This window comes from Dasypus novemcinctus, chromosome 12, assembly GCF_030445035.2.
Source record: "Dasypus novemcinctus isolate mDasNov1 chromosome 12, mDasNov1.1.hap2, whole genome shotgun sequence".
Lineage (NCBI taxonomy): Eukaryota > Metazoa > Chordata > Mammalia > Cingulata > Dasypodidae > Dasypus > Dasypus novemcinctus.
This window is the reverse complement of record NC_080684.1, coordinates 46,826,681-46,853,077: the sequence shown is the minus strand read 5'-3', so window position 1 is coordinate 46,853,077 and position 26,397 is coordinate 46,826,681. Positions and strand designations below refer to the sequence as shown.

The following is a 26,397-nucleotide window of genomic DNA, read 5'->3' as shown; positions in this document are numbered from 1 at the left end:
AATATGATATGTGGTCTTTCAGGTTACCTCCTTAAACACAAAGTCACTATAACTTTGGACTTCCTCTTCCCTCTTCCCACTGCCTGGAAAATGGCAATAACTGCAGCAGCACACTTAGACCCCTGAGATGGAAAATACAGGATGAAGGGAAAGCTAACAGGTCATAAAGCAAAGCAGTTCACCAAGTCAATTTTGGGCTATTACCTACCCTGGGCTATTAAGAGAAATAAACTTCTGAGATAGCTATAAATTTGTATCGTACATCAGTCACTCTACTTTGAAGTTGCTTTATCACAGCAGATTAGCCTGTGCTTTAACTTAAATACTGTCTAAAGTTGAAGAGCAAACATATTATTTAATATTACAAAAGTGAATAGAGGAATTAAAGTATCAACAGACCAAGGGAAAAAAAAGAATTCAAAATGGAGAAGAGATGCTGATAAATCCTTAACTTTCATAACTGGATATTATCTGAAACATAAATTAAGAAATACAGCAATAAATACATTATATAAAATTAAGGAAGCAATTACCAGAAGAAATAATGATTTAAAAATGTTACTTGTGAGGAATAGGAATATGATAGGAAATGTGCGTTTGGAGGCTACTGCTTTTCACCTTAGGTTTACCTTGTATCAGAATTTTAGCATTCCACAACCAAGTTTATGTTCTGTTGCAGAAAATAAGAAATATACGGAATAAAATACTAATGATGGTATGTGGTTTGCATTGTTCCTCAAATAACAGTTTTGTAAAACGGACTCCTATTCCACTGAAAAGTGGCTGGAGCAGGTGCTCTTCCGTTCTCCTTCACAATCGCATGTTAAAGAGTGTACATGTTACGCTGTCTGTGTTTGAGTTCCCTCCTGACTTGCAGCCAGTTGGTGTAAGATCCTCTGCAAGTGAGAAAGTTAATAAACAAAAAAAACACCCAGTTCTCACCATCATCCATTCTATTATAGAGTATACAGCAGTATTATCCTGGAGGCCTGCCTAGCTACTTTTTTTAAACATTTTGTTAAGTAATTTTAAAATCATGTCTTTTTTTTTGAATGATGGAACACAATACATTAGTATGCAAAAGGCAAAAAAAAGAGGATAATCACTGAATAAGATCATAAAAGGAAAGATTAAAATATTTTGTAAAATGCTCTATTTTATCCTACATTGGTCCTCTTTATTAATTTCAGGTACTAATTCATGTTTTAAAAAGAATTTGGGTATTCCACATGTACTTCAAACTGTTTACCATATCTAAAATTCAATTCAATCACTGGTTTCTTTACAAATTATTCAGTCTGTACTCCTGATCCTATTAAAAAGTAGCCCCATTGAATTCATAATAAATCAATTCTACAGGTACCAAAATGTGCCCTAGAATTTCTCCATTTTCTAATGGAAGTGGGAGTGTTCCATTATCCCTGAAGCAAATTTCCCTGGAAAAGTGGTACTAGACCTTAGGCCTGCCGGCCTTGTTAACTCCTCATGAGATCCTACTTTTCATCCCCGACTCCTCTCCCTGGTGTGGAAGCAACTCCCTTGCAGTACTTTTGCCAAGTGGCATCTTCGTTGAATTTATTTTTTATTTTTCTGTAGTGGTTATTCTTTATTTGTGGGCTGCCTTTTCTCACACTTATCCTTTTCCTCCTCTTTCCTTCTGCTTTTTTCTTCTCTGCCCAGAAAAACCTGACTTCAATACTGAAAAATATAAAACTATAGAAACTCAAATTTTTATAAAACTTAAAAAAAGCAAAAAATACGCGATTCTTTCAACTTTATTAAATTTTTCCATTGTTTCTAGCGACTTGTGTCTCCTTTATGGCACTAATAATGAACATTTGATAATGTTTTGTATATTCAGATAAAGAAAACAAAACAAAAAAGAGCCCCAGCAACTCAGCTGCTAAGCCACAAATGTGGGAGTCACCCTAAATTCTTTTCTACTTTAACCACTCATATCCAATCCACACTTAATGCTGCCAATTTTATTTCTAAGCTATTGCTCAAATATCTCCTTTCCTTTTCATCTCTCATCTAGAATGTAGTAACCATCTCTTACTGGCTTCCTGCCTCCAGTCTGACTCCCCTCACTCACACCCACCCTCCATACAGCTGCAAAAACACTGTGTGCTAGCTCTAACTATATAATAACTGCTTAACATGCTTTGATGGCTTCTAGTACCTTCAAAGGAAAATTCAAACAATATCTTGGCATTCACAACTAACAGTTCTCTTCTTTTCCTACTCGTATATCCCCACCACTCCCTGGTAAACTATACACTCAAAGAATTCTTACCCTTTACTTTCTTTCCAGTATGGCACACAGTGCCTAACCCTTAGTAATCATTCACTAAGTATTTGCTGAATAAACACTATTTACAGTTCCTTACACATCTTTTCTTTCCTCACTATTCCACTCATATCCTTCATATTACATGAAGAGTGAACTCTTACGTTTTAACCTTCAAAACGCAGTTTAATTGTCACTTTCTCTGGGAAACTTTCCCTCACGGCTGCTCCCCATTTTCTTCTCTATCCCTTCCATTAGTAAAGGAATCAATTCTTTCAGTGTACTGCTTCCTACTTCAGTACTTTAATTATTCTATTATAGCATATTAGAAATTTAGGTTTTATATTTCTCCCTCTCCTATAGATTCCTTGAGTGTAATGGTCTTTCATCTCTATGAAATAAGGGCCCAATAATGTTTGTTTTTTTAATTAATTTATTTACACACACACACCCCACCTCGTTGTCTGCTCTCTGTGTCCATTTGCTGTGTGTTCTTCTGTGTCTACTTGTATTCTCATCAGGCAACAATGGGGATCTGTGTTTCTTTTTGTTGCATCATCTTGCTGCATCAGCTCTCCCTGTGTGTGCCACCTCTCCTGGGCGGGCTGCAGTTTCGCATGGGGTGGCTCTCCTTGCACAGGGGCCACTTTTTGCACAGGGGGCACCCTTACATGCAGGCATCCCTGCGTAGGCCGGCACTCCTTGTGCACAGCAGCACCGCACATGGGCCAGCTTGCCACAAGAGCCAGGAGGCCCTGGGTATCAAACCCTTGGATCTCCTATATAGTAGGTGGATGCTCTATCTGTTAAGCCACATCCACTTCTCTCAATAATGTTTTAATGGAACTAAACACAAATGTCACTTTGTCTGTTTTCCCCACATTCTAGTTTCCATAAGATTAGAATCTATATTGCTATCTAGGCAATACAGTATACAGAAAGAGTAAGAACTGGGTTCAAATTTTGGCTCCATCACTTAAAAAGCTGAGAGATATTAAGCAAAGTAGCTATTCTGTCTGATCCTTAGTTTCCTTTCTATATAATGTAGATAACACCTTCTTCATTAGTTTTTCATTTTAAAAGTAATTCATTGAAATATATTATTCATATATGAAAATACATAAACAATAAGAGTATAGTAAAAGGTATGAACTTACAAAACAAACATGCATAACATCATATAGTGCTCCCATACATCACCCCAATACAAATACCTTCCACTGTTATGAAACATTTGTAACAAATTATGAAAAAGCATACTCAAAGTATTACTACTAACTATAGTTCATATCTTACATTTGGTCTATTTTTCCCCAACCTATTATTTTGTTTGTTCATAACCCATATAATTTATCTAAAGTGGACAACCAATCACATTTGATATAATCACCAGGTTGTGCATTCATCAATCAATATTACAGCATTTCATAACTCCAGAAAAAAACAAAAAAAAAACCTACTATCCTACCCATATGTTAGCACTACCAACTACAAGTCCTATGCTGTGCTTTCACCATTTCTATTCATTTACATTTACAAACAACTTTTTACCGATTCTACACAGATTAAACCTCAGTTTTCCATTCTCTAAACACATTCTATTCTCTGGTACCATATTCTATTAACCCCATGAGTTTGCTCATTATATTTCGTTCATAATAGCAAACTCATATATTTGTCCTTTTGTGCCTGACTTGCTTCACTCAACATAATATCCCCCAAGGTGATCCACCTTGTCATATGTTCACGACTTCGTTTCTTCTTACAGACAAGAAATATTCCATTGCAGGTATATACTAGAGTCTGTTTATCCATTCGTTAGTTGATGGGACACCTGGGTTGTTTCCATCTTTTGGCAACTGGGAATAATGTGGCTATGGACATCAGTGTGCAGAGGTCCGTTCATGTCACTGCTCTCAGTTCTTCTGGGTGTATACCTAATAGTGGTATTGCCAAGTCACATGGTAGATCTATATCTAACTTCCTTAGGTACCACCAAACAGACTTCCACAGTCACTGTACCAGTCTACATTCCCACCAACAGTGAATAAATATTACTATCTCACCTCATCCTCTCCAACACTAGTAGTTTTCTGTTTTGTTAACAGTGGCCATTTTAGTAGGTGTGAAATGACATCTCATTATAGCTTTGATATGCATTTCCCTAAAAGCTAATGAAGTTGAACACTTTTCATGGTTTTTTTTTTTTGCCATTTATATTTCTTCTTTTTATTCAGTTATTTTGCCCATTTTTTAATTGAGTTGTCTCTTTTTGTTTAACAAATCCATTTTATTGATACATATTAATAAAGCATAAATCTATCTAAAGTGTACAATCAGTGATATTCAGTATAATCAAATAGCTGTGTATTCATCATCCCAATCATTCCCAGAGCATTTTCATTATTCCAGTAATAATAATACTAAAAAACAAAAACCAAACCAACAAACAAAACTCATCACCTCTCAATCTCTCTATGGCACCCTGTCATACATAGCAGCTATTCTGTTTCCTTCTGTCTAATTTGTTTATATTTATATTTTGTAAAAACAGTCTTCTAAATGCAATATCACCCATATTCATATTTTACATTAGATTTCACTATGTTACATAGTCCCATGTTATATTTTTTAGCTTTCCTTTTAGTAATATAAATTTCCTTAGGCTTTCCCTTTCAACCACTGTCATACCCATATGACATATTAGCTCTGCTAGTCACAAACAGTACTATGTGCTCTCCCCATTTCCATCCATTTCCAATGATTTACAAGCATGTAGGATCTCTTTATATATCATGGATATTAGACCCCTGACAGACTTGTGATTTTCCAATATTTTCTCCCATTGAATAGGCTACCTTTTACCATCTTCACAAAGACCTTGAGGTGCAAAAGTGTTTTAATTTCAAGGAAGTTCCATTTATCTATTTTTTCTTTTGTTGTTTGTGCTTTGGGTGAAAAGGTTTAAGAGACTCCCACCAACTACAAGGTCTTGTAGGTGTTTCCCTACATTATCTTCTAGTTTTATGGTCCTGGCTTTTATATTTAGGTCTTTGATCCATTTTGAGTTAATTCTTGTATAGAGAGTGAGATAGGGCTCCTCTTTCATTCTTTTGGTTATGGATATCCAATTCTCCCAGCAACATGTACTGAAGAGACTCTTCTGTTCTGGAAAAGTGGACTTGGTAAGCTTATCAAAAATCAGTTGAAGGAAGCATATGTGGCTCAGCTGGTTGGGCTCCCATCCACCATGTGGGGGGCCCTGGGTTGGCTTCCCATGGCCTCCTTGTGAAGGCAGGCTGGCCCATGCCCATGGAGAGCTGAAGGCCTACACCCATGGAGAGCTGACAGCCTGCACCTGCAGCTGCAGAGAGCTGGCGGCCTGTGCCCGCGGAGAGCTGGTGCAGCAAGATGATGCAACAAGTAAGACAAGCAGACGCAGAGGAGCATGCAGTGAGTGGACACAGAGAGCAGACAGCAAGCAAGCGGCAAGGGGGGGATAAATAAAATAAATCTTAAAAAAAAAAAATCAGTTGACCATAGAGGTGAGGGTATACTTTTGAACCCTCAATTCGATTCCATTGATTAATACATCTATCTTTATGTCAATACCATGCTGTTTTAACCCACTATAGCTTTATAATACACTTCAAGGTCAAGAACCATTGAGTCCTCCAACTTTGCTCATTTTTTAGGGTGTTTTTGGCTATGCAGGGCACTTTTCCCTTCCAAATAAATTTGGTAATTGACTTTTCTATTTCTGTAAAGTAGGCTATTGGAATTTTGATTGGTATTGCATTGAATCTATAAATCAGTTTGGGTAAAACTGATATCTTCCCAATGTTTAGTCTTCCAATCCATGAAACAATTTGTTTAGGTCTTCTTTGATTTCTTTTAGCAGTGTTTTGTAGTTTTCTAATACAGATCCTTTATATTCCTGTTTAAATTAAGTCCTAGATATTTGAGTCTTTTTGTTGCTATTGTAAATGGAATTTTTTTATTGATCTCCTCTGCAGCTTGGTTATTACCAGTATATAGAAATACTACTGATTTTTGTATGCTGATCTTATACCCTGACACTTTGCTGAATTCATTTATCAGCTTTCATGGCATTTCTGTAGATATTTTGGGGTTTTCTAAGTATAAGATCATGTCATCTGCAAATACTTGCTCTTTTCCAATATGGATGCCTTTTCTTTTCTTTTTTCTTCTTTTGTTTTTCCCTTTCCTAATTGCTCTAGCTAGAACTTCTAGCACAATGTTGAATAACTGTGGTGATGGTGGGCATCCTTATCTTGTTCCTGACCTTAGAGGGAAAGCTTTCAGCCTTTCCCCATTGAGCATGATGTCGGTTGTAGGATTTTTAAATATGATCTTTATTATGTTGAGGAATTTTCCTTCTATACTTATATTTTGAAGTGATTTCATCAAGAAAGGATGTTGGATTTTATCAAATGCCTTTTCTGCATCAATCAAGATCGTGGTTTTATTCCCCTTTTCAATTTGGTATTGTGGCATATTACATTGGTTTTCTTATATTGAACAAACCTTTGTACACCAGGAATAAAACCCAGTTGATCATGATGTATAATTCTTTTAATATGCTGTTGGATTCTATTTGCAAGCACATTCTTGAGAATTTTTCCATCTACGTTCATTAGAGAGATTGGTCTATAATTTTCTTTTCTTGAAGTATCTTTATCTGGCTTTGGTATCAAGGTGATGTTGGCCTCATAAAAGGGGTTGGGTAATTTTCCCTCCTTTTCAATTTTTTGGAAGAGTTTAAACAGGATTGGTATTAATTCTTCTCAAAATATTTAGGAGAATTTACTGTGAAGCCATCTGGTCCTGGACTTTTCTTTGTTGGGAGATTTTAGATGACTGATTCAATCTCTTTACAAGTAATTGGTCTGTTGAGTTCCTGCACTTCTTGTAGAGTCAATGTGGGCTGTTTGTGCATTTCTAGGAATTGATCCTTTTCATTTAGGTTGTCTAATTTGTTGGCACACAGTTTCTCATATCTTCCTATGATTCTTTTTATTTCTGTTGGGTCAGTTGTAATGCCCCCCCTTTCGTTACTGATTTAGTTGCATCTCCTCTTTTTCTTTGTTAGTCTTCTTAAGATTGTCAGTTTTATTGATCGTCTCAAAGAACCAGCTTTTCATTTTGTTAATTTTCATTATTGTTTTTTTCTCAATTTCATTTATTTCTAATCTAATCTTTGCTATTTCTTTCTGCTTGCTTTCAGATTGGTTTGCTGTTCTTTTTCTAGTTTCCCTAGTTGTTCAGTTAGATCTTTGATTATAGCTCTTTATTCTTTTTTAATATAGTCTTTTAGGGCTATAAATTTCCCTCTCAACACTGACTGTGCTGTATCCCATAAGTTTTTATATTTTGTGTTCTTGTTTTCACTCATCTTGAGTTATCTACTAATTTCTCTTGCCTTTCTTCTTTGGCCCACTGACTATGTAGGAGTGTGTTGTTTAGCCTCCATATATATGCAAATTTTCCCTTTTCCCTCCTATTATTGATATACAGCTTTATTTTATTATGATAAGAGAGGTGCTTTGTGTTATTTTGACCTTCTTAAATTTATTGAGAGCTATGTTGTGGTCCAGCATGTGGTCTATCCTGGAGAAAGATCCATAAGCACTTGGATAATTGAATGGATAAGCTGCTGGTTTGAGGTGCATGGATAAGCTGCTGATTTGAGGTGCAATGTTCTGTATATGTCTGTCAGACCCAGCTCATTTATCAAGTTCTCTGTTTCTCTTTTAAACTTCTGTCTAGTTGTTTCATCTATTGATGTGCACGGCATGTTAAAGTCTCCAAATATTATTGCAGAGACATCTGTTTCTCCTTTCAGTTTTGCCAGAGTTTACCTCCTGTATTTTGGGCACTCCAATAAGTTCCATAGATATTTATGTCTGCTACTATTTCCTGATGAATTGTCACTTTTATTAATATATAATGGCCTTCTTCATGCTAGACTTCTTTGCATTCGAAGTCTGTTTTGTCTGACACTGATTATTATTTCTGTGAAATGTCTTTTTCTAACCTTTTACTTTCAAACTATTTGCATCCTTGGGTCTAAGGTGAGTCTCCTGCAGACAGCATATGGATGGCTCATTTCCATGTTTTCTTTTCCAATCTATCAGCTTATCTCTTTTGATTGGGGAGTTTAATCCATTAACATTCAATGTAATTACCGTAAAGGTATTACTTACTTCAACCATTTTATCCTTTGGCTTTTATATGTCATATTTTTGTCCATCTTGTTACCTTTTTGGTTATCCTTTCTGATAGTCTTCACTTCTACACTCTCCTCCAAGCCTCTTTCTCTTGTCTTTTCTTTTCTGGCTGCAGAAGTCTCTTTAATGTTTCCTGTAAAGCTAAATTCTTGTTTATGAACTCTTAGTTTCTGCTTATCTGTAAATATTTTAAATTCAACCTCATATTTTACCAGATATAGAATTCTTGGCTAGCAGTTTTTCTCTTTCAGAACCTTAATTATATCATAACACTGCCTTCCCACCTCCATGGTTTCTGAAGAGAAATCTGCATTAAGTCTTATTGGATGTCCTTTTTATGTGATGTTTCATTTTTCCCTTGCAGCCTTCAGAATTTTCTCTTTACCTTAAGCATTTGGCATTCTGAATATTATGTATCTAGAGATAGGTCTATTTGATTTATTCTAATTGGAGTTCATTGTGTCTTTCATGAGAGTTGGGAGATTTTTGGCTATTATTTCCTCAAATACTGTTTCTGCCCTTTTCCCCTTCACTTCTCCTTCTGGAACTCCCATAACACATTTGATGGTGCACTTCATGTTGTCATTCAACTCCCTGAGCCTCTGCTCAATTTTTTTTCCTATTCTTTTCCCTCTCTGTTCTTCTCTCTTTTCAATTTCAATTGTTCTTTCCTCTGTATTACTGATTCTTTCTTCCATGATTTCAATATACTGTTGTGTGCCTCTATTGTATTTTTTATCTCACTTATTGTGTCTTTCATTCCTATAAGCTCTGTTATTTTTCTATCCAAAATTTCAAATTTTTCTTTTGCTCACCCCAGTATCTTAATGTCTTTTATTTCTTTGGCCATGTTGTCCTTCAAATCCATGTTTTGAGAGATTTGTATGATCCTCATTGATTAGTTCTTTCAAGTCCTGTGTCTAGACTGGAGCTTTGTTTCGTTTCTTTGCCTGACTCATATCTCCCTTTTTTTTACTATGGCTTATAATTTTTACTAATGTCTAGGCACTGATTCTGATAGTGAGTTTACTCTGATGTTCAGTTTCTCTCTTTTGCCTAGGGATTTACTGTAAAGTAGCTGTTTGTTACCACTATTCTTTGACTCTTGCTTCAACTTGATCTATACATACAGGATTGCCCCTATTTAACTGCTCAAACCAGGGCTAAGGACCCAGTAATGGGGTACAGGGCAGTTTCCAAGGGCCTTGGAGAAGAGGGCAGTAATGGCACCTGCTTGCTTCTCTTATTTATTATTTTTCCCTTTTCATGCACTTTTCTGGACCGGCCAGCAGATGGTGTTCAACTCAGACCCCAGTACTGGGGGGAATGCATTCAGTGTAACTCCAAGGTGGGTGGTGTAGAAGCAATGTCCTCAGGGCTGGCCGAGCTTCACAAACAAACTTTCTTGGAAGCTGTTCCCCTCCCTTGGCCAGCCCTCAGCAACCGCCTGGGGCTGTGGGGAGGGTTTGAGAAGGCAAATTATCTTTAGCTCCCTGTCTGCTCTCAGTGCAGTGTCATAGCCCCATCCAGCCTGGAAGCATGGGACCCCTCCAATGCAGCAGACCAAATTTGCTGGACAAAATCTGAATTTGCTGTAAACTGTGTCCTTCCCCCTCTTTTCTTAGGGAAGAATATTCCTGCAACCCCCTCATCAGCAGCCACTGCAGTCCACAGCTGCTGCTGTCTGCCATCTGCTGTTTGTGCTGAGGAGGGGAGGATGGGTACCCACTGCTGCTTCTGTAGCTCTACTCATGAGATTTTTCAGCCAGCTTAGACTCCTGTCCTTCACCCCTTTCTTCTGGGTTGTGTCTCACCTTTCCTTGATTTCCTGATCCCCAGAGAAGCCCTCCAGACAGACTCTGCCTGTCCCCTAGCTATTTCTTCTGGGAGAGAAGTGATCCCTCTGCCTGTCTAATCCTCCATCTTCCTGGAAGTCCTCTTTTTCAATAAGTTTTGAAAGGCCTAAATGAGATAATGTTTTTAAAAATAGCTAGCAGAGTGCTCAGTAAATTTTACTTCCCTTACTGAGAAGGAAAAGCAAGAGAACATTTATGTGTATTTGGGGGTGGGAAAAGAGAGAGGGAGAATTAATTGGGAGGCATGTCTAATGAGTTTAGTTTTAGAAAGAGTAAATTTGATGTGACTGTCTAAGAGACAATTTAGCTCAGATTAACTTTTCCATTTCAACAACTGTTTTAGTGACTGACAAAAAAATCATTATCTTTCACGCAAAAATATTTCAAGTTTTGCCATCAATTGTTTCGTCAATCATATGGAACAATCTCACTGATAAATTAGGAATCTGACAAAGTTTACTTATGGTCAACTACAATTTGAACAGTCCAATTAGAGTTATAAAATACCACTGCCATTCAACTAAAAACTGTCAATATCGCTCACTCTCATTCAAAGATAAAACTAGAACTTATAGCTAATTCTGTATCATGGCCGTAAGAATGTCTACAATATTGGAAGTCATGAATACCAAGCAGTAACCTTGTGACTAGATATTAATTTGCCATCCAAATGACAGCAAATATAATTGTTCCTAGGTACTTCTTTATAGAATGCTAGTAAATTTTGTATTTCATAATTATACTATTATTTGGATTCAGGTAATTCTATTGGCATTTTCTAGCCTCTTAAGTTACGCTTTTTGGTATTCATCTTATCAACTAAATAAAGGAGCTGTTTTGTAAGGAAGAGTTAATATGTTATATAACACTCTTTAATTCCCTCCGATAACAAAAGGGTTCAGGAAACACATGTGCCTATGTCTTTCTCCACACACACACACAAAATTAACTAGAAGATGGACTCTAGCCAAATGATAGATGAATCAAAATATCCTTAAGAATGGTGAAGTTAAGGTATAGTTGTGTGGTAATCACTTAATACAGATGTCACATAAGGGGAAAATATAAAAATAATCTTTAAAATGCAGAGAACATAATATAAAAATAATAATAGTAATTCAATAATAACAGGTGGTACTACAGGACCCACTTTTTAAAAAGCCAGAGCAGAAAAAGTAAAAGAATCATAAATTCCTCCTGCACAGAGAAGAGTCAAACACTGTTGTATCATTTCTTTTATTCTAGTAAGATGTTAACCTTTCAAATTCCTATGAAAGATAAAGGCAAATAAAACATACAAATTATATGATAGAAGATTGAAAACCAAGGAGGAAAAAATATAAAACACATGATATGTCCACGATGACATGAAATACAAATGATTTAGAATTCCAAAACAAAGAAATGGCACAAAGGGATTAAGAAAAAGCAGCAGCAGGAGAGAGAAAGAACTGAAAAGATACACCCTGTGTACACACACGCAAGACAAAGGAACAATACAAATAAATACCTTTCAAAAGGATCACTCATATCTCAAGCAAACTCCCACCAATTTCCTTTACAACGACAAATAGAATATAAAAATAGAGGAAAACTCTACATCAGTACTGAAAACTAAAGAAGGATAAACTGAAGAAAAAGCCAACTTCCAACACATCTGAATAATGTAGGAACATTACTTCTTCAAGTCCGTGAGAGAGAATCCAGTAGAATTCCACTGGGATTCTAAATAGAAGTAAAGACCAGAGAGCAGGTAGGTCATTTTAGTATGGAGAGTTTAATAACCAGCACACAGGGACTATCTGGATCCATCAGGTTAACTCTGGCAAGCACTTCTGACCCTGGAAGCTACACTAAGCAGGACCCTGGCTATGCTCATGCCTAGTTGACAAATGATTTGGGAAGCACTGTCATGGGTGATTTTTAGAAATTCTGGATATTACGCGAATCAGAGAAAAGAAACTTCAACTCTAAGGCAATATCTCCTTGCTGTAGCCACCTTTAGCTCTGATCCTGCTCCCTCCCCAGAGGCCTCCAGAGCTCTGAAAGTTAAACCTAAACTAAAATTTCTCTTTCTCCCCTTTTCTCACCCTGAAAGATTAATACAAACACACAAACTCTGAAAGAGGGCCACTCATTGCCCAAAATGGACATGTCTAGCTTGCATTCATTCCTTACTCTATTAACAGATGCTCAGGGACAAAATGAGGAACAAAATGCTATGTATGGTACCTGCCAACAAGAAGCTTATGAATTAGTGAGAAAGACGTTATTAAACAAGTGCAATAAAGATCACAGATGCAGCAAAAAAGAAATACAGATCTTCTAAACAGAGGGAGTAATATAGTTTTGGAGGCATAAGAAAGACTTTCTGGAGAGAGTAACATTTAAACCAAGAATAAAGGATACAGCTGTATTAGCCAGATGAAGAATGGGGAAAGGAGTGTTCCAGAAAAAGATAAAACTACGAGCAGTGGCCTTGAGATAAGAATGACTGTAGCCCACTGAAGGTTATGAAGGAAAAGCAGTGTGGTTGAAAGATGTGAGGTTAAAGGAGGGAGATTTTGAGACAGAAGAGATAAGTAGAAGCAAATCTTGAAAGCCATTAAAAGAATTTGGTACTTTACCCTAAAAGGAATTTTAAGTAGTGAAAGAGTAATATGAGCAAATCTTTAATTTTAAAAAGATAACCATGACTGAAAGGAGAAGAATGGATGGGCATAATATAAGACCAGAGGTAGTGAGACTAATTGGGAGACTACAGCAAAAATCTAGGCAAAATATTGATGTGGGCCATGAGATAGAGAAATGAATTTGTGAGGATTCCAGTTCTGGTCCAACCATTTGGGCAAACAGTTATACCATTTAACTAAGCTAGGGAATCAGGGGAGGCTTAAGTTTGGAAGAAAAGAGATCCGTTTTTCACATGCTAAAGATGCTTGGACAATGCCATGCAAGTGGAGATGAGACAAAGGCAAATGGATTTACAGTACTGAGGCTCAGGAAAGAGAAGTGGACTAATGAGTAGATTTGGTGAAAGAAGGGAGGAAAAGTTAATTGCATACAGATGAAATTAAAGCCAAGGAGTAAATGAGATTGCCTAAGATTTCAAAGCCTTAGAAACTTCAACCTCTAGAGGTGAGCTGGAGTAGGAAGAATGGCAAAGAAGAAGACTGGGCAAAGACCAGAGAAGGGAGAGGCTAGGAAAGTTTATCCCAGAAAGACAATGATGTTTGGTAGCTAACATTTACTGTGGATTAACTCTATGGAAGGCACTGTGCTAAACGGATTTCACATATTACCTCATTTAATAGTTACAACAACCTATGTGGTAGGTACAATATTATATCCATTTTACGAGTTAAAAAAAATGAAAAACAGATAATTTAATTAATTTTTCCTAAGATCATATAGCTAACAATAACAGAGTTAGAAACCAAGAGAAAAGACTATTCCTAGAAGAGGTAAGTGATCAGTGTATCAAATGCCCTGAAGGCAGGAAGATAACAACCAAATTAAGTCCACTGAGTTTAATAGTATGGCCACTGGCCATGATGTGTGATTTCAATCAAAGCAGCAGTTTCCATAGAGTAATGTAAACAGTTCTTCCCTTTCCTTTAGCCCCCATACCCAATTCATCAGCAACAACCCAATTCTGTCACCATCACCCTGATTCAAATCATTATCAAGTTTTAACTGAACCACAGAAATAGCCCTAAATGGTTTATCAGCTTCCACACTTGACCTCTACAATCTATTCTTCACACAGCAGCCATAGTGATTATTTTAAAATTCAAATCAGGTATTGTCACTGCCTGCCTAAAAACCCAAATGGCTTGCATTGCACAGAATAATACCTAAATGCCTCATAATGATCTAAAAGCCCCCACATAATCTGGACTTCCTCTTTGTCCTCAACTCCAACCATTCTTTCTCTTGATCCTACTATAAAATGGTTCCCCCCCTTCTTTTACAAAAGGCCAAGCCAGTTCCAACATGAGAATGGAAGCCCCTGGGAACCAGGTCTGTGTCTCCCTGGTTATACCATAGCCCCGAAATTTAAAAAGTTACTGCCTGGTTTGTAAGAGGGGCTCAATACATATTTTTGGATGGGTGGCAGATAAAGACACTACAAGAATGAAAAGTACTTGTTAAACAGTTTGGTCATAAGGGATATGGAATCAGGCAGTTGTCTGTTTTTTTTAAGATGAGAGAAATTTCAGCAATAAAGAATATTAGGAAAGTATCCAAGAGCTTGGAAAAACTTCACATCATAAGTCACAGAATTTAATAAAAAAATCAATTAGCTTCTTTAGGAAAATATTAAAGCTAACAAAAAGAGCAATTTTATCTCAATCACAGGGTGGAAAGCCCACTCTCTCCAAGCACCGGGGCATACTCAACCCTTTCCACAAACATGGGTGGCCCGAGAAAATATTTTCAGCCAGACCTCAGCTTCCATGGACCTGCCCTCGAAGCCATTTTTCCTTCAATCTGTGCCTTTCCTGTCCCTTTTAATGCAGGCTGGCAGCGGTCCTGTTCATACAGATCTCACAAAAAAAAAAAAAAAATTGTTTCGCATGTGGTACACAGTTCAAACGATGAGACAAAAGAATTTTCCACAAATCCTTTCTGGATAACTGCATCTCCAATCCTGATTTGCCCTGAAATGACTGACTGGCTCCATGTTCAGTTAAACCCTCATGTGGAGCACTATTCTCTGGGGACTCACTTTCCAGAAGCTCAGAATTTTCCAAACCATCAATTTCTGATTTCTTTGTGCCCAAGAGTTCAGTTGTCACCTTATCCCTTTCCTTTAGCATTCCACTGTAAGCTATAAGTAGCTTACAGTATAAGAAACCAGTTATAAGAACCCAGGCAGCACTTTACATACTTAGCTTAGAAATCTCCTCAGCTAAAAGACATCCAAGTTTTTCACCTTCAAAGCCTTCCTTTCTTCTGTCATCAGGACTCAATTTTAACAAATTCCCTGCCACTTTAAGACAGGGTCACCTTTCTTCCAGTTTGAAATGTGCAATGACACATAGATCATTTCTGTGGAAGGCCTCAATAGAAGTCCCTTTAGCAGCCATATTTCTACCAAGAATCTCTTCAAAGCAATCTAAGTGTTTTCTATCAAGCATTTCACAATTCTTCCAGGCTCTACTCATTACCTAATTACAAAGCTTTTTTTTCTTTCAATAGCAGCTCTCCACTCTTCTGGTACCAAAATCTTGTTTTAGTTTGATAAGCTGCTCAAGCAGATACCATGAAATGCAATGGCTTTAACAATGAAAATGTATTAGCCTATAAAAGTACAGTTTTGAGACTGAGAAAAACGTCCAAATCAAGGCATCATCAGGAACACTTTCTTCCCAAAGAGTAGCTGCTGGCAAGCCTGAACTCCTCTGCCACAAGACAAGGCACATGGTGATGTCTGCTGGTCTCGCCCTTCTCTTCCAGGTTTCATTGCTCTCAGCTTATTGCTTCTGTGGCTTTTTCTCTCTCACTGTCTGAAATGCATTCTCTTAAAAAGGACTCCAATAAGAGGATTAAGACTCACCCTGGGTCACACCTTAACTGAAGTAACCTAATCAAAAGGTCCTACTTAAAATAGGTTTGCACCCACAGGAATGGATTAGTTTTGAGAACATGATTTTTTTGGTGTACTTATAGTTTCAAACCACCACAGTCACACAAACATTTTTTAAAAGAGGATGTCATTGTTCAAAATGAAGAAACTGGTCCTTATCACAGGCAATCAATGGAATCAATTCGAAATCATGTACTGAAAGTAAAAAAATGAAAGACCATAGAAGGATAATGACAAGGACATACTTTTCCCTCTAAATAGAAAAATGGCAATAATAAATCCCAGATAATTTTTTTTCAATGTATAGTGATCTAATCACAAATTAAATTAAACTGACATGATTTTGAACAATTAGTGTTATACAGAACCCATCTGAACATCAGTTAGGGTCATTTCCTTTTATTTATTATTAAACTTTTTATTTTGAAATAATTTCAGGACATAGAACTTATAGAACAGAGAACTCCTGTAACCTATACAGAGAACTCCAACACAACTCTCGCCCAGATATCCATATCGACCAACTTTTAACATTTTAGCACATTTGCCACATCATTCTATCTAGCCAGCTACCTATCCATCAATCTGGCTATCTACTTACCTAACTATTCTTGAAACATTTGAGAATAAGTTGCATACATCAAGCTCCTTGAATACTTAATACACCCATATACATTTCTAAAGAACAAAAATATTCACTTATGTAACCACATTCAGTATAGTTATAAACTTCAAGCAATTAAATATTGATATAAAGTTTATTAGATTCAAAAGTCTAGTTTTTTCACATGCCCCAATAATGCTTTTTTTGGAGGGACATTCTTTTTAGAATATCTCAGAAATGCTTTAATACCTTAAAAAATTTAATGATAAAAAATATAACAAAAGAAAAGACCACATAGGGCAGCATAATGCAATGATTAAGAGTGTTCATCAATTCATAGTTACTCAAATTACTGAATACCTCTGTGCTTCAGTTTCTAATGTTAATAAACGAATTATCATACTAATAGTGTACCTCCTTGACAAAGTCTCCATGAGCATTAAATAAGATAATATATGTGAAACATTTAGAATAGTGCCTGGCACAGAGTAACATCTGTATGTAAGTATTTGCTATTATTATCATCACTATCATTATATTATCATTATTATTATTATCATCATCTTATAGATTGATGAAGCTTAAAAGCAAAGGGGGAAAACACAAAAAATTGACTCCATAGAGAAACACAAGAATTCTAAAGGTTAAATGTGCAAGGAGGATAAATAATTAAAAAGTAGAAAAACATGGATAATAAAAGAAATGCTCTTTTTAAAAAATCAGTTATATATACCAATATGGATAGCACAAACATAATGTTGAGAAACAAATGGCAAATCACAGAAAATACAGAGCAGACGATACCATTTACAAAAAGTTCCAAATTGTGCAAAACTAAACAATACATTTAAAGATACCTCTATGATAAAACCATAAAGTAAACAAGAGAGAGATTAAAAATGCATGACTAGGTACCTCTGAAGAGAGGGAAGATGTGACTCACAAGAGTCACAAAGAGGGCATCAATATTTCATTTCTAAGGCTAAGTGGGGGGGATTTTGTTTTTAATCATTTCTTTATACCGTATACAAATGTTATATATTCTGATGTGGGTAAGAACTATTCTACAATAAAAAAGGACAAAACCTTACTAATAAATTTTAAAGGCAAGAAAAGACACTCTTTTTACCTGTCAAGTTAATAAAGTTTTTTTTTTCTTTAAAGTCCAATGGTGAAGTTTTTGTTTTTTTAATGATAAGGCCAAGATTAACTAGTTTTAAAAGTTAAATATGGGGAGCAGATGCAGCTCAGGCCATTAGGCACTTGCCTCCCATGTGGGAGGTCCTGGGTTCAGTACCCAATGCCTCCTGGAGAAGACAAGCAGACACAGTGAGCAAAACAACAGGCAGACAGACAAGAGAATCATGGTGGCAGGGGGTGGGGGGCAGAGTGGGGATGAGGGATAAAATAAATAAATCTTTTTTTTCTTAAAGTTAAATATATTTCTAGGATGGTTAAAGCCAAATTCCTATGGCAGTGTAACCTGGTGAAAAAGGATTTCTCCCATCTGAGACATATTTTCAAGCATAAATAAGCAACTCATAGTTGTATATGTAGAACAACATACATAATATCTAGTGCTTAATGCCATTACTTCAGATGTGATATTTAATACCAATGCTTTTAATACCTTGTAATCCATCCTCTAAAATAGATAATAAATCTTTAAAAGAGCTATATAACTATGGATCAAATTACTGGGCACACTAGCCTTCTAAGTTCAAACATAAGATCTTACACAAAGAATAACATTTATATTTAGCTCCATAAAATAGCCAAATGAACTAAATATACCAGAGAAGACATAGTTTCATACCACTAATTAATCATATTATTTCCATTAAAAATTGTAGATATTACTTAAAGACTTTTAGACATTCTATAGATTACAGAATCTTAAAGAAAAAAACAACATCAGGTTTCACAGTCTATTCCATTCATTTTGCAGATATGAAAATTGAGACACAGTTTAAATGACTTAGGCAAGAACAGGACTAGAAAAACCCAGTCTTCCCATCTGCTATTCAGTGTTCTTTTCACCATACTACTGATTCCCTTGCAACATGTACACATTCACAAGGTTGTATATATGCTAATAAGCCTACAATTTTTCAACTAGCTCTGCATATAGGTAAACATCCTCAACCAGTCTTCCTCCCCACCCCACCCCCAATGCTGTATGACTAGAAGGTATATTCACATACCAAGAAGTCAGAACATGCACTTTTTCTTTTTCATTTCCAATTATTATACGACCAGAGCTCCATGGCTGTTTGTGGCCCCTCACCCATTGCCCTATCTCCTCTCCTGGACTCTACGGAGAGATATGGCTCTACCTTTATGTAGTTACATACCACTAATCTAACATAAAATAAGTATCCACCTATTATAGGCACTATAGTTCTCCCCTAACCCCAATACAAACTCGCTGATAAACACGCACAAGAAAAACAAAAGAGAAATGAAAGAATGAATGTAAAATTCAGGGCTCTCTAATTTGTAAAAGGGCTGTTCTGATTTTCTAATAGACTCTAACATGTAGCACAGGTTTATTTTCAATATTACCTTAAATTTAACATAAGCACTAAGAGACTTATTTTTTTTTTTTTGCCATTAATAAGATAACTGACTCAAGAAACCATAAGGATTTTATGTATAATTTCTAGTAAGAGAAAACAATTATGCCATGGCTATAACAGACTACTGTAGGTATGTGCTTGTATGTAGCAATTTTTAAAAAGAATTAATAGTCCATATCCGACCTTTAACCCTTGAGTCCATTCAACAGCCTAGTTGTACAATAAAATATACTGCTTGGCATAAAATAGGCAATTGTTGTTGAAAGAGGATGTTGAGAAATTTTCCTATCACTCCAAAATTTCAGCTATGACCTAAATTTTCATATAAAAGTCTCTCCCACCTTCTGAAGTGAAATGACAATGAATCTCTGAAAGTTGAGGCAGAACCCTGAAGAATATCACAAAGCAAGAAAACAAGTGCTGTCTATAGACTCCATACACCATAATTTCCAAATACTTATTATTGTACTTTCCAAATATATTAGAATGCTATTATATAAAAAAGTCATTTCAAAGTCTTCTAGTAGTTTGTTATTATGTATTTTTTCAGCAACTGCTACTAAAAGCACAACTACTAACATTTGAGAGGGCCCCCCAATTTTTTAATTTTTTAATTGAAAGAGAAATTATTTTTAATACTGTATACTACACATACACGTGTCCCTTTAGATTGGTGTTATGAACAATGTACTATTTCTGGAAATGGAGAATGAGGATATACTGTTGGTCCTGAAGCTAGGCCCTGAGAACACACTTCCTATACAAGCATTCTTTCACTATTTCACTGGCAGCCTTCTGCAGGTTTTGCAAACCTGTACAATCTGCAAATAAAGCCTGACAATGAAGTAAATTCCATCAGCTCCCCTTCAGGAAGCCAAATATTAAGAAATTATATCCTGAGGTTTCCTAATCAGCATATTTTGTAAGTCAAAAAGTCAGATGAAGAGCACGTAAGTAACCCAATCATACACATGCCAGGAAACAATGCTGTTCCACATCACTAGGACCAAGCCTCAGGGGTAAGGATACATTGTAAGGGTGGCAGACTCAAGTATATAGGAAGTTTGCAGGTGACACTTGAAGAAACAAGACATTTTGTGAGAACAAGGGAAGAATGTAATTTACTATACGTTATTTTAGTTTTTATAGATTAGGGAACTGTCAGCAGTTATTTTATGGATAAGAACCTGACCATGGCAATAAAAAGTGCCTGTAAAAGGCAAAAGAAAAAAAAAAAAAAAAAAGCCAAAGGTACTCCATCTGGCAGAAACACAACTTCACATTCTATTCATTCTTCAGAAAAGTGAAGGGAGGAAGAGGAGAGTGAGACAGAATGTGTTCAAAGCCAACTGAACAATTTAGAAGAAGCCCCGAGAAAAACAAGGTTTGATGATGAAGGTCCTCTACAAGACATTTAAGGAGTTAGTCCTTTATCTTAAGAAACATAATAAGCCACTGAAGGAGGTTAAGCAAGAAAGTAGCAGCAACAATTTTACAGTTTAGAAAGGACATTCTAGCTACAGTATCCTTTTCTTAACATTTCCCATGTATTATTTGATGCATTAGTGAACAAGGAAGCTAAACAAGGAAGCTTGTTGGGCAGATTGTCGCATACTGATAGGATATCCTTCAAAGCCACATCAAATTTTATCTTCTTTAAGATGCTTTTCCTGTGCCCCTTTCTCTTACTGCAGCCAGCAAACACTCTTCATTCCCTGGATTTCTTTGGGCCTTCATTTTTACCTTACTTACTCATACACATTTTATCTCCAGCTCTCATCTCTCCAAGTTACAGTCTTACATTTCTGACTCTAGTACACATCTCCACATGAACATCTTACCAGCACCTCAAACTCAAAAGATTTAAAACAAAATTTATTTTGTTATAACCACTTTTTACTCCCACCCACAAGCCTGCTGAGTTCACATTCTCTCAGTCACCCAGATTAGACATCTTATAGTCATCTTTAATTTATTTCTCTATTTCCCCATATCGAATTAATTTATTATTTCTTTTTTTTTAAGATTTATTTTATTTATTTCTCTCCCCTTCCCTCCGTTGTCTACTCTCTGTGTCCATTTGCTGTGTGTTCTTCTGTGTCTGCCTGCATTCTTGTCATGCAGCACCAGGCAACTATGTTGCTTTCTTTGTTGCGTCATCTTGCTGCGTCAGCTTTCCATGTGTCTGTCGCCACTCCTGGGTGGGCTGCACTTTTTTGGCACAGGGCAGTTCTCCTTGCAGGGTGCACCCCTTGCGTGTGAGGCACCCCTACACAGGGGACAGCTCTGCGTGGCACGGCAGCACTGCACGTGGACCAGCTCACCACACGGGTCAGGAGGCCCTGGGTATTGAACCCTGGATCCTCCATATGGTAGGCAGGCGCTCTATCAGTTGAGCCACAACCACTTCCCTAATGGATCTACCTCAGCAACCACTCTCTGATTCCACTGCCATTACCCTAGTTCAGATCTTCATTCTCTTACAGCATTTCCTTATGGGTTCTATGGTTTCTTTCCCAATTCACTTCATCCTTTAAACTACTAGATAATACATATATCTCAATTCAACTCTGTGACATTTTAAGGAACTTCAATAGTTTATCATAAATTATTAGCACAGTCCAAATCACCTAAGCTAAGCATTAAAAATCTTCCATGTTTTAAGTCAATCCTAATTTTCCATTTTTATACTTCTCTTCTCACTATTCCCTTTCATATATGCAACACTTTTTTATATGCCTAGCCTCACTATCTCACCTAGTAAAGAGTGGTGCACAAGAGAAGGTGATTCACTTCCACGTGAGTTAGCTCTATTCTCCTTCCTTGTGTCATCTGAGTCTACAGGAAAACATTCTACCACCTATATATTAGATACTCACACAGGAAATTAGAGTACTTGTGGAAAAGTTTATAAAACCTAGAAAATAGCCAAGGACTGAGAAAGAAGAGCAGTGTAACTGAGCTCCAATGTCAAAAAAAAAAAAAAAAAAAAGAAGGCAGCAGTGGCAAATACAATACCATTAAAGTTTCAGAACATTTTAAAAAGAATCTTTATACCTGGGACAATGCTGTTAAGGGCCTATTCAGAATTCTTTAGGTGATTCTTTGGCCTAATGGAACTTATAGTCTAGCTTAGCAGATGAACATATTTGGACTTAACTGAAATAAAATGTGGTCAAAGTCATGCTCCAATCAAAGTACAAACTTCATTTGAAGCACAAGGAAATGACAAATCTAAGAGATCAGGAAGGCTTTGCAAAATAGCATCTGACTGAGGCTTTAAGAACTTCAACAGATTATGAGGAAAGTATTGCAGGCATCAGGGACAACCTATGAAAGGAAGAGGTGGAAAATGCTACACACATGTGAAAATCAGTAAAATAACCAATGAACTGTTGATCCCTAAACTATTACTATTTTGAATGTCTCTAAAGATCATTTAATTTTAATGAATTAACTCTTAAGGGCTATTTATTAAAGCTCAACATTTTAATTCAGTGAACTGCTGAAAATATGCAGATGATGATTATCTGCAGGACGTATTAGTTTTATCAGAGAGGATTTTCTCAACTTAGTTGTATCCCAAACTGCTTTATAATTTCAGAATCTGAGTTGGTACCACACTCAGTTTACTTCCTGCAGGCAACCAGTTCAGCATTTCTTGAGTATAAATGAATTGTTCTAATATTCTAGAATCCCACCAAGGGTGCCACACACTCCTACACACAAATTGCAATGGAGCAAATGATACGCAAATGACAGGTTTTTACAGTCAAATAACCCAAAATATAAAGCTGAAAAATTCAAAATCAAATCTCTAAATGGCTGCACTACATTCTACAAAGAACCTTAGACCCTACAGGAAATCCAGATCAACCAATCATGTGACCCAAACTGTCTCTATAAGTTTCTTTCCCTCAAGAATTTAGAATTGAGGCTCAATGACTTAGGTCAGTCTCTCCCTGTGTCTGGAACCAAGGGACATGTAAATACCCAGGAGTTGCTGAGCATCTACATTCTACCATGAGTACAAGAAAGCAAGGGGGAAAAAAAGGGTGGTCAAACAGGGGACAATGAAGCAGACATACAAACATAGGCAAAGACCTAGAGACAGGGAAAGTTCCCTGTTTTCTAGTTCCTGGTCACAGGCCCTAATCAGGTCTGCCTGCATTTGGCTTCCAGTGGTCTTCCAATAAATTCTGTTCTTCCTTTCTTTCTGCTAAAGCTAGTTTAAGTTCTTTACTGATACTTACAACAGAAGCTCAGCTGAGGCAACAACCAAAATCTTCCATAAAGTCAACTGATTACTAGTCTACCTTTACTACACTTTGTTTTCTATTATTTGTATATTCTTAAAAGCCACCAATATGACTTTGATATGCTATTAGTAGAAATGAATATATAAATAAGAATTGTGTTGAAGATTTTATTAGGAAAACTCACCCAGCCCGGAAAGGAGAAAACACAGGAATATTAAAGGTACAGCCCTGAGATATATCTGTATAGCAATTAGAGATGCTACGACAACTGCAGATTAAACAGTTGTCTGATTACCTTTCTATTCAAAATCAGTTTAATTCTAAATAAGATAGATGGGTAGGTCCAATTCACTCTCCTCTAAGATATGATAAAAATGTGATAAGACAATATTGGGCATTTCTATCTGGAATGCCCCTGGATAACTAACCACAGACCCTCCAACCACAGGAAGGTATGATTACTCTCCAGTGGTATCCCTAACCCTAGCCATAAATACCATTCTTAGGACTTGGGTTTAACTATCCCCAAAAAGCAATTAGACATGGACCTCATGACATAATCAGACCTTTCTGCTCTTAGGTGAAGGGAAGAAAGTAACAAAAGCTTAATAGGATGGAACTCTGCCCAGCTGTGTTTGTCTGTGCGCATATACTAGGTATCAAGACAACCTTGAGGCAAACCCCCAAAACCGGATCCACATCCATCATATCAGCTACAATTAAATCAGTTTAACATGTATAGCAAGTCAGAGGCTGACAAAGAAGTATGAACCAGATGTAGTGGGTGGCTGAACAAGATTATATAAACAAAAACAGTATTATAGGAACCTGGAATTAGAAGGGCCATGGAGACTATGTCCACCTTCATCATTTTATGGAGAAGGAAGCCTAATATCTGAACCAAATTCACCAAACAAAATCATAACTCTAACAAGTAACACCAGGTAAGGATAAAATCAGAAGGCCTATGATCAGATTAAGTTAAAGCCAAAAAGCAGTATTTCCTAAAGTTGTTCTTTACCGGTTTAAAATCTATTTTCAATCAATAAATATAAATATATCAGAAAATCTATGAATACTACTGTTGAGATATACTTTGGATATTCTTGTTACTGGATTTTGGCAACAAAAAATAAGGATTTCTCACCTAATGGATTAATATTTTAGTTAAGATATTAGAACAAGCACCTTTAAGAGCAAAAACTTATGTGTTGATTCAAAACCTAAATGAACTTGGATGCTTGCAACCTCGGCAGACAGAGGATTTAGGCACTATGACAAAATTCTAAATAGCAGAGAGCTACTTATTTTAATATTTTTTAAAATTCCAGACATTCACACAAGAGCCCTAATAGTCACCAGAAATTAGACTAATATGTCAGTTGGATATAAATCTTGTGTTCAAAATCACTGGCAAGGGGCTATTGTACAATGGATTTTAGTCTTCAAGGGCTGTTTAATCACAAGTACTGGTTAAGTCAACATCACTGAGGCAAAGAAAAAAAGGCATATATATACATATATATACATATCTTCCTTGACAGTATGATTCACTTGTTATTGTTCAGCACAGTATTTTTTATAACCATTGATGAATGTTACATTAGAACTTGCTATTAAACTTCTAAAATATAAATCCATAAAAAGTAGGTATTTTTGAAAAGCAAAATTATTCAGAAATAAACATGGACCAAGACCATTGCTAAAATTTATATTGTAAACTACACATTTATAGTCAAACACCATAAAAATTTGCCATCAATCTGAATTGATAATTTATAAGTTACATGAATCCTGAAGATATTTTATAGATAAAACTTTTAAAATCGATTTTGCCACCAATATTGCAAATTAAAATATATAGATGTATCAGAGGGTGCGGAATAAAATCTATGCTTAATTGAGTCAGCTTTCAACTAAGTTATAAATCCTGGTTGTCAGCCATATTTTATTTGATAGTTTAGTCTATTAATGGCAAAAACAAAAACAAACTAAAATATCATAACTAGTCTCAACCCTGAGATTTCTATAATTTCTGTTCTTCCATTCCAGTTAAAATTAAGAATCAAAAAGCTTCGATTACTAGTTACTCATTACAAATATAAAAGTTCACGCAATTTCACATTTACCTTAAACCCTACATTTGTACTTTCAAATAATTACCTTTTTATAACAACCATATTTAAAAACTCATGGCTAATAGTTTTCAGAAAACTATGTTTAAAAGTCATAATATTGCGACCTCAGAATTCCACACTTGACACATTACAGCCCTAGACCAAATAAGGTAGGAACAGCATCTTTCAGTCAAATAGTTTTACTCGAAATAGTTCACTGTAAAACTCTTTTAAAAATAGACTTGGACGCTTTTTTATCGCTTAAAAACAAAACAAAACTGGTACCTGGTAAAACTCCGGGTTTTGTTCGATTATGGCCTATAAAAAGCCAGTGGGGACCGCAGGGAGCCTGACCCAGCGGCGCCGGGGACCCCGAGGGCAGGCGAGCGGCGGGTGCGCCTCTGGGTGTGCCCTTCCGCGCCGCCCGCCGCCCCGGTACGTGCGAGCGGAGGCGCGGGCCTGGCCGGGACGTTCCCACGCGCCCTGGCCCGTTACTTAAGCTGTACCAGGGGCGGAACCGACTGCCGGGGCGCAGAGAGCTCCGGTGTCCGCCCCGGCCGCGCCCCCAGAACCCGCCCGAGCGGGGAGTGGCGCCCCCTCCCCCGCTTCCCGCGAGGCTCCGCCAGGCCCCTCCCGCGGGGGCCCGCGCCGGGCGAGAGCCTCGGAGGCCTCAGGTTCGCTCTGGGCGCCGGATAAGGTGTCAGCGAGACGGCCAGGCGCCTCCCGTCGGCGGGGACGACGCCAACCCTGACCTCCTTCCACTGGGCCCTTCAGCCCACGGAACGGCGCGCAACCCTTCTGCACCCTCTTGGGCTGAGAAATGGGAATGTGCCCCCAGGAGGTGCTCG

General features: G+C 36.9%; 1 protein-coding gene across 2 annotated transcripts in view; it reads right to left on the bottom strand.

Annotated features, from left to right (window-relative positions):
• MSRB3 (methionine sulfoxide reductase B3) overlaps positions 1–26,397 on the bottom strand; it is a 221,833-nt gene that overhangs the window by 194,957 nt on the left and 479 nt on the right. The window contains exon 1 of one of the 2 annotated variants that reach the window (XM_004449541.5): positions 25,835–26,068. The exons of the other annotated variant lie outside the window; for it this stretch is intronic. The gene's annotated coding sequence lies outside the window, so the exon portion shown is untranslated. Of the gene's footprint in view, positions 1–25,834; positions 26,069–26,397 lie in introns of those variants that run through there. 2 annotated transcript variants of the gene reach the window in all.